This window comes from Danio aesculapii, chromosome 9 (genome assembly GCF_903798145.1).
Source record: "Danio aesculapii chromosome 9, fDanAes4.1, whole genome shotgun sequence".
Lineage (NCBI taxonomy): Eukaryota > Metazoa > Chordata > Actinopteri > Cypriniformes > Danionidae > Danio > Danio aesculapii.
In genome coordinates, this window is record NC_079443.1 from 39947207 (window position 1) to 39963879 (window position 16673).

The 16673-nt window shown below is 35.5% G+C and overlaps 1 protein-coding gene across 13 annotated transcripts in view; it reads left to right on the forward strand.

Annotated features, from left to right (window-relative positions):
* map2 (microtubule-associated protein 2) overlaps window positions 1-16673 on the forward strand; it is a 212006-nt gene that overhangs the window by 69760 nt on the left and 125573 nt on the right. For all 13 annotated transcript variants that reach the window (XM_056465691.1, XM_056465694.1, XM_056465693.1 and 10 more), the window contains exon 2: window positions 7269-7351. The gene's annotated coding sequence lies outside the window, so the exon portion shown is untranslated. The remainder of the gene's footprint in view (window positions 1-7268; window positions 7352-16673) is intronic.

Here is a 16673-nt window from a genome sequence, read left to right on the forward strand (position 1 = left end):
CAGCATAGATCGCTGGCGGTCTTGACAATTATGGTGTATTTTTAAAACAAAAAAATGTATACTTAAAAATAGTGCTGGGCAAAGATTATTCGCATTCAAAATAAAAGTTTGTTTTGACATAATATATGTGTCTGTATTATATATTTATTATGAATATGTAAAACACACACATAATAAACAAAACTATACAAAACAGTTTTGTTACATAGATATGTAAATTTATATAGAATTTGTATCTTATAGATATAATTGATTCATTTATTTTCTTTTCGGCTTAGTCCCTTTATTAATCAGGCGTCACCAAAGCAGAATGAACAGCCAACTTATCCAGCATATGCTTCAAGCATATTCCAGCCTTCCAGCAGCAACCCAACACTGGAAACCCCCTAGACATAATTTATATTCATTCATTCATTAATTCATTCATTTTCTTTTCGGCTTAGTCCCTTTATTAATCCGGGGTCGCCACAGCGGAATGAACTGCCAACTTATCCAGCATATGTTTTACGCAGCGGATGCCCTTCCAGATGCAACCCATCTCTGGGAAACATCCACACACACTCATTCACACTCATACACTACGGACAATTTAGCCTACCCAATTTACCTGTACCGCATGTCTTTGGACTGTGGGGGAAACCGAGCACCCGGAGGAAACCCATGCAAAACCAGGGAGAACATGCAAACTTCCAACCAAACCAACCAATGATGTAGATCTAATGATGTTACAGCTTGACGTTGTGTGGACATTACCACCATGACGTCTATCAGACGTTGGATTTTGGTTGTTAAACCTGATGAATAAATGTCAGTATTTGACGTCAATATGATGTTGGTTTAAGATGTTGGCTCAACGTTGGATTTTGATCACTTTTTAACAACCTAAAATTGACCAAATATCGTCATTATTAGAGATCAAAATAACGTATTTAGATGCTGGCTAGATGTTGAATTTTGGTCACCTGACGTCACAACCAAAATCTAAGCTAATATTAACATCTTATGATGTTGTGTGCCTGCTGGGCAATAGCTAAATGCACTACCGAATGTTACGTTTACACACATTTACAAATTACATGTAAAGCATCAGCTTTTTACAGCGTAATATTCACTACTCACTATTCTTGGGTACTTCTGAAGGGTCTACTTTTTACTTATACTTTGAATAATATTGACAACAGACTTTTACTCTTCTTGCACTACATTTTTAGGCAAGTAATGGTACTTTTACTTGAGTATGATTTTTTACTATTCTGTCCACCACTGACATGAACACTGTTTATTCAAATCTATTTTTATGTATGTTTTTTAAATTGTTTATTTAAGTACAATAATAAAAACAGATTAGTGTTGTAAATGTATTTGGCAACAGTGCTGCCTTATCAGTTTCATCCTTTTATTAAATATTCAGTATTGAATGAATCATTGTGGATACATTTAATGTACAAGGCAACCTATTTTCCAAAATATTTATATTTGAATGCTCAGTCTGGTGCTTAATAACACCTAAATACAACGAAAACTGAAACATTTGATATATTTACACTCATTTTGCTCCATAATCACTTGAATTTTACAAGCTGTGAAACACAAAAGGTGATGCTAAACACTGAGTGAACTGTCTCTTTAAGAGAGCAGCTCCACCTCTGTTCCTAGCAGCTCTTTGTTGCAAGTGATTGACTGGAACTGTTTAAGGTGCAGGCTTTGTTCTTCAGCCATTTTACAGTTCACATTAGATGCTACATCAGTTCATACACATTTACAAGTGCATAGGGCCTTGTGAATCAGACCATAGCTTAAGACTCCATTAGAAAAGGCGCTGAGAGGAAACAGACACAAGCAGCACATGACAGTGTAGACTGCAGAGTTCATTTTGTGTGCTTGCAAGCTATTCCATTCAGTTAGCTTTAAGTTTTTATAGTACAGTGCTTTAATGATTTCAAAGCAGCTAAAAGAAGCAATGATTGTAGTTTACAAAAAAATGTATATCTTGTCAAAATAATGTACTATGTATAAACTACTAAGTAAATTGAAGTCAGAATTGTTAGCCATTCTGAATTATTAGCCACTCTGTATATTTCTTTCCCAAATTCTGTTTAACGTAAAGAAGATTTTTTTCAACACATTTCAAAACATAATACAGATTTTTTTGGATTTTTTTTTGTAATAAAACTTACGGATTTTGTGGTGGTAGTTCCCAGAAATTTGCGGACAATTTTACGATTAAATAAATATAGATAAATATAAACAATTATTTATGTAAAGCTTCTTTATTTTGGTCTCTTGTCAAGACAAGATTCAAAACAGATTTAAAACGGTAGAGATTTGCTAAAGGAAGGCTGTATATCTTTTATTTTTATTCACAATCTTAGTTTCTCTCTCTCAAATTTGCCAGAGGAAGGCTGTATATCTTTTATTTTTAACCTCGATCTTACTTTCTCTCTCTCAAATTTGCCAGAGGAAGGCTGTATATATATATATATTTTTTATCCTCGATCTTACTTTCTCTCTCTCAGATTTTACTCCCTGGATCATCTGACAACATGTACCTCACACATAGGACATGCGTTAGGGCTTCCCCTACACTAAAAGCGGGAAGTGTTTTCTCTCATTAACTGCAGGGAAAGAGTTAAACAAAATCATTTATTAATTTGACACACATCATAATACCAGCTATACATGTAAACCACAAATAATGTCCTTCAATTCGGTCACATCCAGTGGCTGTCATCCTTGAACCAATTTCCATCATTGCAAGCTGCTTGCTTTTCTGTCAGTTTTATTGCTTTGTTTGTTAGATGTTTGCTCCCACTTTCTTTTGCATTTGAAGTGCGTCAAACGCAGGAAATGCCCAATTCGGGCCACAGGATGTCTAATCCCATCTTTGCATTGACTTCACATGTAAATCACTCACTTCATCTGAAAAATTCCTTGCTCTGTGGGAAATTTACTGGAAGACTAATAATTTAGACTTCAACTGTACATGTCTGTGAAATGCACAGTTCTGGAATCATACAGTCATGTGTTTGTGAATTACCAGTGCCCACCCTCATCCCACTCCATGCGGCGCTGGTGCACCATACACGGCTAAACCCATCAGACACGCTATTTCAGAAAGGCAGACGCCCATGTTACAGAGAAAGTGCATAAAAATAAGCGGCCTCAGAACCTTGGATGCTGTCAGCATGAAAGAAGGTTGGTTGAGCGTTACAAGGTTTGGGGTGGGGTTTTTAGTAGGGCAAGAGGCTTGTTTTGTGGCGGTTTGCCCGTCTGCAGTGCCTTCACATTCGCACATTTGTTGAGATGATGTTGATGGGAGTGAGCATGAACTGCCACAGGGGAGAGATGAATGAAGACGCATCATTCTTCTGCCCTAATAATGACAGTCAGCAAAACATCAGCAAATTGTATGTGTGTGTGTACATATATATATAATTTTCTATGGCGATTTTTGTATAGTTCAAAACATGAAATATGAATATATTAATTAATAATATAATAATTAAAGATAAATAAAATAATTATTTTACATGGTAATAATATTTATATGGTTATTTTGGGAGATAAAAATAAAAGTTTATTTCAAATATGAATGTGATATAATAGTATAGACTATTTCAATGTGGTGAAGAGGCAATTCACTCAACGTTTAAACAGCTGTCATAATGTTATTTATCATTATGTGGACCTTTTAGGATTCTCGGGAGCTATGGAAATTCAAAATGTAAAACAGGAAACCTGTTAGGACCATTGTTATTGTTTACATCCCTCAAAATGGTCTATATCAGTAAATAAATAATACTAAAATAAAACTGATTTGTGTGCTGATTGTTTCTCATAGAACCCATTTAACCGCAGTTCACGGTGAACACAGCTGTCCAACTTCAAAAATGGAAAAAAGCAACCCCAGATGACAGGAAATTGGTTCACGTTACTTGTGATTTATATTCCATGTTTAATGAAAAAATAGCACAGGTTTGAATTGACATGAGGAAATATTTATAGCTTTTAATTTTATTTAAACAAGAGATGTTTTATTATTGCATTAGAATAGAAAATTAAGCTAACTACATATTTATTTAATTTTTAAATATAGGATCTTCATGCTTGGTCCAGTGTAAATGAATTAGCCCAGTAAAAGCCTCACTGACCTCCACTGTAAGTGAACAGTGTGCTGCTTTAAGGGCTTATTGTATTGCGTTGAGTCAGGCAGGGGAAGGAGTCAATATTGAGGCCATCTGAACTCCAGTTACTGTCAGATTTCCAATCAAAGCTTCCTGTCTGCGGCGCTCTGGTATTTTCATATGGTCTGTGACAGTTGTGGCCAACTTGGGAATAACTTGCTTCTGTAAAACAGAACAAAGGAGTGAAGATGAAATGGATGTTAGGTTAGAGGTCCCTGCTTTAAACTTACATTGAAAGATTCAGAGGCCATTTAGCAGATGCTTTTATACATTTTCTGACATGAAGACCTTGTTTTGAGACCTAGACAGATTTTGTTTTATAGTAAAAGGCTTTGAAGGCTTTGTTCTTTGCCTTGTGGAGATTTACTGTGGTTGTTGTACATTGGTTTACAGGTGTATATGTAAAAACACTAGAGCTGCACAATATATATTTTCTAAATTAAAGCAGTTTTAAAGCATTCATTTGCAAATAAATGAACATGTGTGATATCGATTGGGAAATGTCACACCGAGATTAAGAAAGAGTTACTGCTACAATACTATATTGAAGATAAAACATTTATTGCTTTTTTCGCAATGTCATTCTTTACATTTGTGCTCTGTTCATGAAATGTTTGATCACCTGAACTACTTCTAAAATGTTCACTCAGTGATTCATATATACTGTATGAACAATCAGCCTGTTTATATTTTCAAAATACTTCGTTATGTATGATTTTTGGGCCTTTTTCCTCATAGAGACCAAAATAATGCCTCCACAAAGTTAATTGATACAATGATAAAATGTGACAAAATAGAATAGAATAGAATAGAATAGAATAAAACAGAACAGAAAAGAACCAGAATATAATAAAAAATGGAACATAACTAGAATACAATGTAAGGGAATATAATAGAATAATAAATTAATATAATATACCATAATATATAACATATATAATATAAACTGTATATGAAATATAATAAAGGGAACAAAAAAATAGAATAGAATATACAATATATAGAATAAAACAGAATAGAATAGAATGGAATATAATAGAACGGTATGGAATGAAACAGAATAGGATAAAAATGGATCATAAATAGAATGTAATGGAATAGAATAGAATAAAATAATGTAGTACACCATAATATATAAAATATAATAAAGGGAAAAAGAAAATAATACAATAGAATATATAATATATTTAGAATAGAACATAGCAGAATAGAATAGAATGGAGCAGAATGGAATAGAACGAAATAATAGAAAAGAACGGAATAGAACAGAATGGAACAGAATAAAATGGAACAGAATGGAAAAGAATGAAACAGAATAGAATAGAACGGACTAGAATGGATTGGAAAAGAATAGAATGGAATAGAATAGAAATGAACACAATGGAATAGAATGGAGCAGAATACAATGGAACAGAATAGAATGAAATGAAATAGAATAGAACAGAATGGAACAGAATAGAATAGAACAGAATGGAACAGAATAGAATAGAATGGAACAGAATGGAATAGAACGAAACAGAATGGAATAGAACAGAATGGAACAGAATAGAATGGAACAGAATAGAATAGAAAGGAACAGAATAGAATAAAACACAATAGAACGGAACAGAATAGAATAGAACAGAATAGAACAGAATGGAACAGAATAGAATACAATTGAACAGATTGGAATAGAAAGGAACAGAATGGAACAGAATAGAATAGAATGGAATAAAACAGAATGGAACAGAATAGAACAGAATGGAACAGCATAGAATAGAACGGAATAGAACAAAATGCAACTGGTTGGAATAGAGTAGAATAGAACAGAATGGAACAGAACAGAATAGAACACAATAGAACAGAATAGAATAGAATGGAATAAAACAGAATGGAACAGAATAGAATAGAACAGAATAGAACAGAATAGAACAGATTGGAACAGAATATAATGGAACAGAATGGAATAGAATGGAATAGAACAGAATGGATCGGAATAAAATAGAACAGAATAGAATAGAATAGAATAGAATAGAATGCAACAGAATATAATAGCATGGAATAGAACAGAATGGATTGAACTAGAATGGAACAGAATGGAACAGAATGGAATAGAATGGAACAGAATGGAATAGAATGGAACAAAATAGAATGGAATGGAATAGAAAAGAATAGAACAGATTGGAACAGAATAGAATGGAACAAAACGGAAAAGAACAGAACAGAATGGACTAGATAAGAATGGAACGGAAAAGAATCGAATGGAATAGAACAGAATCGAATAGAATGGAAGAAAAAAGAATAAAACAGAATGGAATAAAAATGGAACTAAATTAGAATAGAATGGAATGGAATAGAATAATAAAATAATATAATATACTATATTATATAAAATATAGAGTATGTATTGTATAAAAAATAGAATAGAATAGAATAGAATAAAATAGAATAGAATAGATTCAGCCCAGCTATCAGGTGACAGGATTGCAAAACCTGGGCAGAAAGCACTCAAGGGATCAGCTCTCCACTGGCCTAAATGAGTGAGCACAGTGTGATATTGATCAGGATATGCCACACTGACATCAAGAAAGAGTTACAGCTACAATAGACAAATGCTATATTGAAAATAAAGCCTTTATTGGTTTTCCTGCAATGTCATTCCTCACATCTGTGCTCTGTTCATGTGGGCTCAGATCACCTGTGCTGCTTCTGGAATGTTCTGCTCACTCAATGATTCATGCTTTTCTTTTTTACTTCTGCTATTGCTTAAAGTCTATCAAGCTGTTAATTATATTACCATCACACACACACACACGCACACACGCACACACGCACACACACACGCACACGCACACGCACACACACACACTTTCTTTCTCTCTCTCTCCCTCACACACACACACACAGCCCTTCCCCTCTCTCAAACCACTCTCCCACACACTGAAGGTGGTAGAATGAACAGCGCATGCTAAACTCGCACATGTGCGTCTCTCAGGCCACAGACAAAGAAGAAATCTCCAATCCCGTGTCTTTTATCTCCTGAGGTCACGTGACCAAAACGAGGGACACCTTGAGCTCACCTGCCACATTTCTGTCTCCCTCCAGGTCCATCTATAATTCTCCGTCGTCCTCTGTGCTCCACGCTGAAGAACAGGATCCTACACACACACACACACCCATCTCCTCAGGTAGGCTCTTTTATTCTCATTTTCTGGCTTTTTCTCTAGTCTCTCTCCTGTTCTCTGCCTCACTGCTCGCCGTGCTGCAGAGATGCTGCGTCATTGTGTGTGTAACGCTCTGACACAGAAGGTGTGTGACAATCCAAAAGGCTGATACGGGCACAACCGGCATTCTCTTCTCATCCAAACCCCGCTGGATCTTTACGTTCCTTCTGCCTGCTTCAGCTAATTTTAAGAATTAATTTCTGATGTGTTGTCAGTGCATTGTTAGTACATCACTGTACCTGTTAGCAAGTTTGTGCATTTCTTGAGCATCATTGAAGCTAGCTATGTGCTCATAGATGGAGTTTTGTATGCTGGAAAGGATGTGTTGTCTTGTGATGTTGTGTCTCCTGTCGGTCTGGTTAATGTGTTTGTTAGAGTCAGTGTGACGTGATGGTGCCTGTCTAGACACCTGCCATTAGTTTCACCTCAGTCTGTCCAGGTATATAACGGTCAAGGTGGCAGTGATTTAGTGATGATGTGGGTCACTGGGGTGGGGAATTCTATATTAGAAAGTCTGTATATCTATATAAACGCCAATTCTAGTCACAAGGCTAGTCACTGGATGTCAAATACAAGTTATATAGTTTCCATGATATGCAACTACTCACACTCTGATTGTTTTTCAATGTAATTTATATTTAATGATACAAAAAAATAAAGAAATACATAATATTTTATTAGTACATTTCAAATTAGTGATTCATTTATGCATTATTTTAACATACGAGTTTTTGTTCTATTTACACATTCACAGATTGACACCTCAGTGACTTATTTCTAATAAAGAATCATTCATATACAGTAAGATGCTGTACATAGAGCTGGTAAAAGTACACTGTAAAACCCAATAAGTGAAGGTAACTCAAACTATTTGAGGAAACTGATTGCAACAAACCATTTAAGTTCAAAAACTAATCCTAATGAGTACTGTGAACTTAATCCATTTAAGTGAACTAAGCAATTTGAGCACAGTAAAACCCAATAAATAAAGAGAACTCAAACCAACTGAGTACTGTAAAACCCAATAAGTTAAGGCAACTCAAACCGCTTGAGGAAACCGATTGCTACAAAAAATTTGAATAAAAAAACTGATCTAAACGAGTACTGTGAACTTACTCCAATTAAGTTGAAGTAATGAGGTATTGCATATAATTAACTCATTACCTTCAACACTGAGTTCAAAACTCCTTTCAAATGAGTCAAATTAACTTTCAGTCAATTTTGAGTTAACTACACCTATTTCTTTTGATAAAGTTGACTGTTGGGTTTTACAATGTAAGTATTGAACGCGTCACCTTTTTTCTAACAAAATATATTTCTAAATGTGCTGTTGACTTGACATTTACAACATATATCAGTGACATCCAAAACGCTGCATGACTATAGTTTTGGGAATAACTAAATATACATACAATATTAGTCAGATATATTAGGTTTTTATAAATAGCAATTTTTATTTTATGGCAATGATCATTTAAATTTTAAGCAGAGATGACCTTTAGTTTGTTAATTTGTTTTTGTAAAATATATAAAAACTACATTTTTATGTGCTTTAAATAAGAGCTTAATTTGGACAATTTTAAAGGCAATTTTCTCAGTATTTTAGCTTTTTTGAATCCCATTTATATCCCAGCCAAATATGAAAAGCCTATTTATTCAGCTTCCAGGTGATGTAAAATTCTCATTCATTCATTCATTCATTTTCCTTCGGCTCAGTCCCTTATTTATCAGGGGTCGCCACATCGAAATGAACTGCCTGAACTATTCAAGCATATATTTTATGCAGCGGATGCCCTTCCAGCCGCAATCCAGTACTGGGAAACACCCATACACACACACACACGCGCACACACACACACACACACAAACACACACACTCACACACAATTCATTCATTCATTCATTTTCCTTTAGCTTAGTCCCTTTATTCATCAGGGGTCACCACAGCGGAATGAACCACCAACTTATCCATTATATTTTTGACACAGCGGATACTCTTCCAACTACAACCCAGTACTGGGAAACATCCATACATACTCATTCACACACATACATTATGGAAAATTATTAAATTAACCTATAGCGCATGTTTTTGGACTGTGGGGGAAACCGGAGCACCCGGAGGAAACCCACTCCAACCAGCGACCTTCTTGCTGTGAGGTGAAAGTGCTAACCATGCCGCCCGTATAATTCTTCATTTTAAAAAAATTCCCTTATGACTAGTTTTGTGGTCCACGGTTACATATGTAAAAGAATACATTTAAAAGTAATGTTAATACTTTACAGTTTCTATAAATATTAAAAACATTGAAATGTGTATATGTTGTTTTATTCATTATATATATATATATATATATATATATATATATATATATATATATATATATATATATATATATATATATATATATACACTGTATTTAAGTGAAATTAACCCTAGTTTATTAAGTAATACATACAAATAATAGCCTTTTTTATGAATGTAGGGGTATTTTAATCCTTCATGAAGCTCTTTTCTATACATTAAATGTTCAATTGACTTGTATACATATACTGTATATTCTAAGTAATCTTTGTTCAGTAGTTTTCTATAGGGAACATTTTGTAATGCTATGGACTGATAATATTGCACACTATAAGAAATACATGCAGCAGGTTTCACAACAGAAATGGCTCACATCAGATTCCAATAATAATTTCAGTTGAGAAAGAGCTGAGCTTAGAGGAAAACTGTGTAAATAATTGATCATGGGCTGCTGAATTATCAGAAAAATAATACAAGATAGCGACCTGCATCGCTACTCAAGATAGCGATGCAGCCACAATGCCATGCAATTCTTTTCTAATAATTCAATAGAGTGGTGATAATTATTAAATCTAAACCACAGTTAGTTACCACACTTAAAGACACTGTTCAGATGTCATATTTCAAGACATTTGTCAGGTTTTTGTCTTTATACAGTTCTTGTGCTTAGGTTTCTTAAAATATCATCCAAAGCCTTCTGTTTTGTTTTGATTTAATTTACTTAAATCATTAATAACTAATCAATAACTAAAATCATTCAGTATAATGATATAGAACTATAATGTGGTCATGTGTTGCATCCCAATTTGCATACTATCTGTCCTAAATAGTGCTCGAAAATAGAATTAATATGTCCCAAATCGTATCATGTTGAGATGAGCATTCCAAATTTACTCGAATGCTCTACCATAAACCTGTTCTTGTCCAGTAAGGTGGGACATTAAATATGAAAGAAATAGGGTTGATGTGACAAGATGATTGACAGGAGTCGTAACTAAGCAACATAACGGTCTGTTAATGTGTAAGTAGTATGTCCTAAAAGCTTGCATACTCTTCTGTTACACACTCAAAAGTATATACTGTTTCTTCACAAAAAAGTACATAGTATTAGAAAGTAGTAGAATTATAAAGATCTGCTTGGAGTTTGCTGTGTAGTTATTTGACTATATTTGCACACTTCAGAATATTTACCAGCCAATCAGACTCATGCATTCAACCATAATAAGCTTCACTTCATATTGCATTAGAAATAGACTGACATTGCAAGACTTCATAATTCATAAGTTGTGTAGGCTACACAATCGATGCTTTATTAAATGCTCATATGGCATGCACAGTTACTGTAAAGATATGATAGTTTTACAGAAGAACTGTCGGATAGAGCCTTACTGAAACAAGTTTGACAAAGGTTTATACTGTTATCATGGTTAAACGCCATCATTTTTCTTTGCTCACCTCTTCACAACCCTTGTGGTCATGACAGAAAGCATGTGGCATACGCATCGTGACCTTTTCTCATCCTTTTATCATGTCCCTCAGCAGCCAGCGGTGTCTGTGCTGAATAAGGTCAGCATTCAGGTGACTGTAGTTTTCATGCATCCAGTCAGAAGGCCATTTGGTCTGCTGTCTCTCTGTCCCTCTCCTGCAGTGCTGAATAGCAGAATGTTGCTGACATCAGTGGCTCGAAGCAGGATCCAGCTGCTGTCTGCTCTGAAATTGAAGGGAAAATCCAGCAGTTGTGGTTATCGGTCTACAATTGTTACGAACCCCTATTTTAAGGCTCGTCTAGGGAAGGGGTTAGCAACATAAAAGGACACGCACTCAGAAGTACAATTCTCTATTTATTTAGAGACCAGAATATTGGTGTCCTATCAAAATAAAGTGGCAACAAAAATATAGATAATTAATTAAATCAATCAAAATAATTACTTAAACAAGCAGACATACAAAGAACATAAAACATAGATAAACCATAGAAAAAGTATAGATCAACAATTAATTAAATAAACGGCAACAACACCAACATGGCTCCTCAGCAGCAGCTGCACAAGACGCACACAGTGTTCTCAGACCTTCATCAGGACAAGATACATAGAGATTCTCAACAAATACGGGTCATACTCTCAAGAGAGCAAAGATCGGAGGATCAGTCAGACACACACTGGAAAACAAACACACCACCCGACACACACTCAGCTTCCGCTTTTAAAGCCGCCAGTCAAAATGAGCCGCAGGTGCAAGGCGGAGTTAACCTCAAAGAAAAGAAACATCAATTAATAAAACAAACTCCAAAGCAACACAATGAAGATAATAATAATAATAATAATAATAATAATAATAATAATAATAATAATAATGAAGAAAAAGAAGAAAGAAAGAATAAACCGTGACACAATGTTATTCTATATACTGTATATATTGCAGTATATCACTTTTTAATTAATAAAAATATCTTTGAATGCAGCCAGAAGAGTTCTAGTGAAGCTTGATTTTTAATGGAAGATATGTAAACTTTTGTAGATAATTTACAAGTGATGTTTGTTAATCCATGTGTTTGTGCCTTCTCACTTGTTTATTTTATTTTTTTATTATTGATCACGAATTAATTTTTTAAACTTAAATTAATTTTTACTTGTGTAACTGTTGTCTTTCCGGTGTAAAAGCAGTACATATTCATGCTAGTTTCATTCAAATGCTTTCTTGTATGTGTATCAACAAAATCCAGTGAGATTTGAGGAAAACTATTGGTATATTCTAAAGTTTTGAGATAATTTTATTCATTTCATTTGTGATCATGGACCACAAAACCAATCATAAGTGTCAATTCATGGACATTTTTGGAAATTTATGCATCATCTGAAACGCTGAAAATATAAGCTTTGAATTAATATACTGTATGTGGTTATGATAGGACAATATTTGGCCTTGATACATTCATTCATTCATTTTCCTTCGTCTTAGTCCCTTTATTCATTAAGGGTTGCCACAGCGGAATGAACTGCCAAGCTATCCAGCATGTTTTACACCGTGGTTGCCCTTCAAGCTGCAGCCCAGTACTGGGAAACTCCCATACACACTCATTCTCAAACATACACTACGGACGATTTAGTTTATACACTTTACCTGTAGCGCATGTCTTTGGACTTTGGGGGAACCAGAGCGCCTAGAGAAAACCCACACGAGTATGGGGAGAACATGCAAACTCCACACAGAAATGCCAACTGACTCGGAACCAGCGACCCTCTTGCTGTGAGGCGACAGTGCTAACAACTGAGCCATCGTGTTGCAAGCCCTTGATAAAGGACAGCTAATTCAAATGAAGATACTGAGAAAATCGGAGAAATTTAAGTTGTTATCAATGAACATTATTAATCAAAAAGGAAGTTTGGATATATTTATAGTAAGATATTTACAAAACATATTCATGGAACACAATCTTTACTTAATATTCTAATGATTTTTGCCATAAAAGATAAATCAATAACTTTGACCCATACAATGCGTTTTTGGTTATTGCCATAAAAAAAGAAACCTAAAGGTACTGAATGCTTTTATGTCTAACCATTTTTTATTTATGTTTGGATCTCTTAAAAAATGTAAAAGTATGAATAAAACCTATCAAACAACCATTAAGTCAATGAACAAATTAATGAATCAATCAACCAACCAACCAACCAACCAACCAACCAACACACCTATCAACTAACCAACCAACCCACCTAAGAACTAACCAACCAACCAATCAACCAACCAATCAACCAACCAAGCAACCAACCAAGCAACCAACCAACCAACCAACCAACCAACCAACCAACCAACCAACCAACCAACCAATGAATCAATCCAACCAATTAACCCATCAACCAACCATCCAACCAATCATACCAGGAATTGATCAATCAATCAATCAATCAATCAATCAATCAATCAATCAATCAACCAATCAATCAATCAATCAATCAATCAATCAATCAATCAATCAATCAATCAATCAATCAATCAATCAATCAATCAATCAACTAACTAACTAACCAATTAACCAACTAACTAACCAACCTACCTACCAACCTACATACCAACTAACCAACCCAACCAACCAACCAATCAATGAATCAATCCAACCAATTAACCCTTCAACCAACCATCCAACCAATCGTACCACAAATCAATCAATCAACCAATCAATTAATCAATCAATCAATCAACCAATCAATCAGTCAATCAATCAATCAATCAATCAATCAATCAATCAATCAATCAATCAATAAACCAACCAACCAACCAACCAATTAACCAACCAACCAATTATCCAACCAACCAACCAACCAACCAACCAACCAACCAACCAACCAACCAACCGATCATACAACCCATCAATCAATCATACAACCAATCAATTAATTAATCTATGTATTTTGAGGATCTAAAAGCATCTATAAAGTTATATTTCCTTACTTAAAATGTTGCTGAGTTTGCATGTCTATTCCAGGTCACAATGCATCTGAATGAGGCTTTTAAAAGAGCTAAAGATGCTGGTTAACTGATGAGCGCACTTTTTTGCAGTATGTTGCTGTGTCATGCCATGTGTCAGTTCTGATGTATTTAAAGGCTCCTCAGTGCAGTACAGAAGCATGCGAAGAGACAGAATTGTTTACTTGGCAGGCACACAGACGCTTTCATAGGGAGGCACTGCAGCAGGGACAGCAATGATGTAATGCCCAAAACAGGGGATTGGTCGCCCCCTTCTCCTCTGTCTGGCAGTTGCAGGACAGACAGACAGACAGACGGACAGACAGACAGACAGACAGACAGACAGACAGACAGACAGACAGACAGACAGACAGACAGACAGACAGGGCTACGGTCTTCAACCTGCTGACTGAGAGAGACCGATGCTCTGTGGAAACTACAGTCGCAGTGGCTGCTCATGTCAGGAACTCACTGAACTTCATGCATGAAGTCAGAGCAGGTTCTGCAGTGTGATCATGTTTGATTATTCAGTGCATTCCATCAAATTATAGTGTGAAAGTTCAGCACATTCCCATACGGTATATCCTGCATTACATCGCAGCTGCTTGGCTTTATTTGTGAGAATGGACTGTATAGTATGCCGTTTGTCTCCTTTGTAGAACATTTTGTAGAAAAGCAAAAAAAACTCGTACAGTTTTTGGAACTAAATGAGGGTGAATAAATAAGGACCAAGCTTTTAATAACCTTTTCATAAGCACTCTTTAAAGCTATTTGAATTATTCATAAAATATTTGTTGTTAATTCCATAAAGTCGTGCTTTAATGAATATATTGTGCCTGATTAAAAAAAAGAGATTTTTTTTCTTTCATACTGTGCTAAATAGGGTTGGGTATCGTTTGGGGCTATTTCGATACCGGTGCTAAATCGATTTAGAGCGGTACCGGTGCCAAAACGGTGCCTGAACCGATACTTTTGAGCCACAAAATTATGGTGGATGACTTTAGAAAAACCTTTTATTTGACAAAAAAATATTTTGATAACTTTAATTGAAAAATATCATTAAAGTTTAAAGTATATGTCAATTCGTATTTTACATATTTGAATTGAATTGTATTAATATATTTATTTTGATCATTTGTGTTTGTTAGCATGAATTTAAGATTTGCATTCTGCAATTAACATAACATTAGCTTACTACTAGGGTCATCAGTAATCTAATGATTTGCCTTAATCTGAATAAAACAATGATATGATCAAGGTGTTTATGTGAGTTGCTTTTTGAATGTTAATAATATAATAATAATTCCTTACATTTATATAGCGCTTTTCTGGACACTTAAAGCGCTTTACACATCATGCGCTTTACAATCTCCTCATCCACCACCAGTGTGCAGCATCCACCTTGATGACGCAACAACAGCCATATTGCGCCAGACTGCACACCACACACCAGCTGATTGGTGAAGAGGGGACAGTGTGATTAAGCCAATTATGATATCAGAATCAGAAAGAGCTTTATTGCCAGGTATGTTTACACATACGAGGAATTTGTTTTCGTGACAGAGCTTCTACAGTGCAACAGGATTACAGAGACAGGACAAAAAACAGATAATAAATATATATTTTTTAAAAATAGAAGTAAGTAGTGAGTGCAAATATACAGATTGACAAGTGTATGTACATGTTTATTACTATATACAACGTTATATGTGCAGCTGTTATGTGCAAATTGGCATGTAAAGTGTGTTGTTAAATAAGTGTATATGTGTATAAAAGTGTATAGCAAGTAGTGATGTTGGTTCCACAATTATTATCATCAAGTGTTCATGAGATGGATTGCCTGAGGGAAGAAACTGTTCCTGTGTCGGGCTGTTCTGGTGCGCAGTGCTCTGTAGCGTCGACCAGAAGGTAAAAGTTCAAAGAGGCAGTGTGCTGGGTGTGATGGGTCCAGAGTGATTTTGGCAGCCCTTCTGCTCGCTCTGGATAAGTACAGTTCTTGGGGAGTAGGAAGGGTTGTACCAGTGATTCGCTCAGCAGTCCGAACTATTCGACGTAGTCTTTGGAGATCGTATTTAGTAGCTGAGCTAAACCAGACAGTTATTGATGTGCAGATGACTGATTCAATGATGGAGGTGTAGAACTGTTTCAGCAGCTCCTTTGGGAGGTTAAACTTCCTCAGCTGACGAAGAAAGTACAGCCTCTGTTGAGCTTTTTTGACAATGGAGTCAATGTGAGTGTCCCACTTCAGGTCCTGAGAGATGGTGGTGCCCAGGAACTTGAATGACTCCACTGCTGCCACAATGCTGTCCATGATGCTCAGTGGGGGGAGAGCAGGGGGGTTTCTCCTGAGGTCCACTATCATCTCCACTGTTTTGAGCGTGTTGAGCTCCAGGTTGTTGTGGCTACACCAGACAGCCAACTCCTTAACCTCCTGTCTGTAAGCAGACTCGTCACCGTCCTGAATGAGGCCGATAAGTGTGGTGTCGTCTGCAAACTTCAAGAGCTTCACAG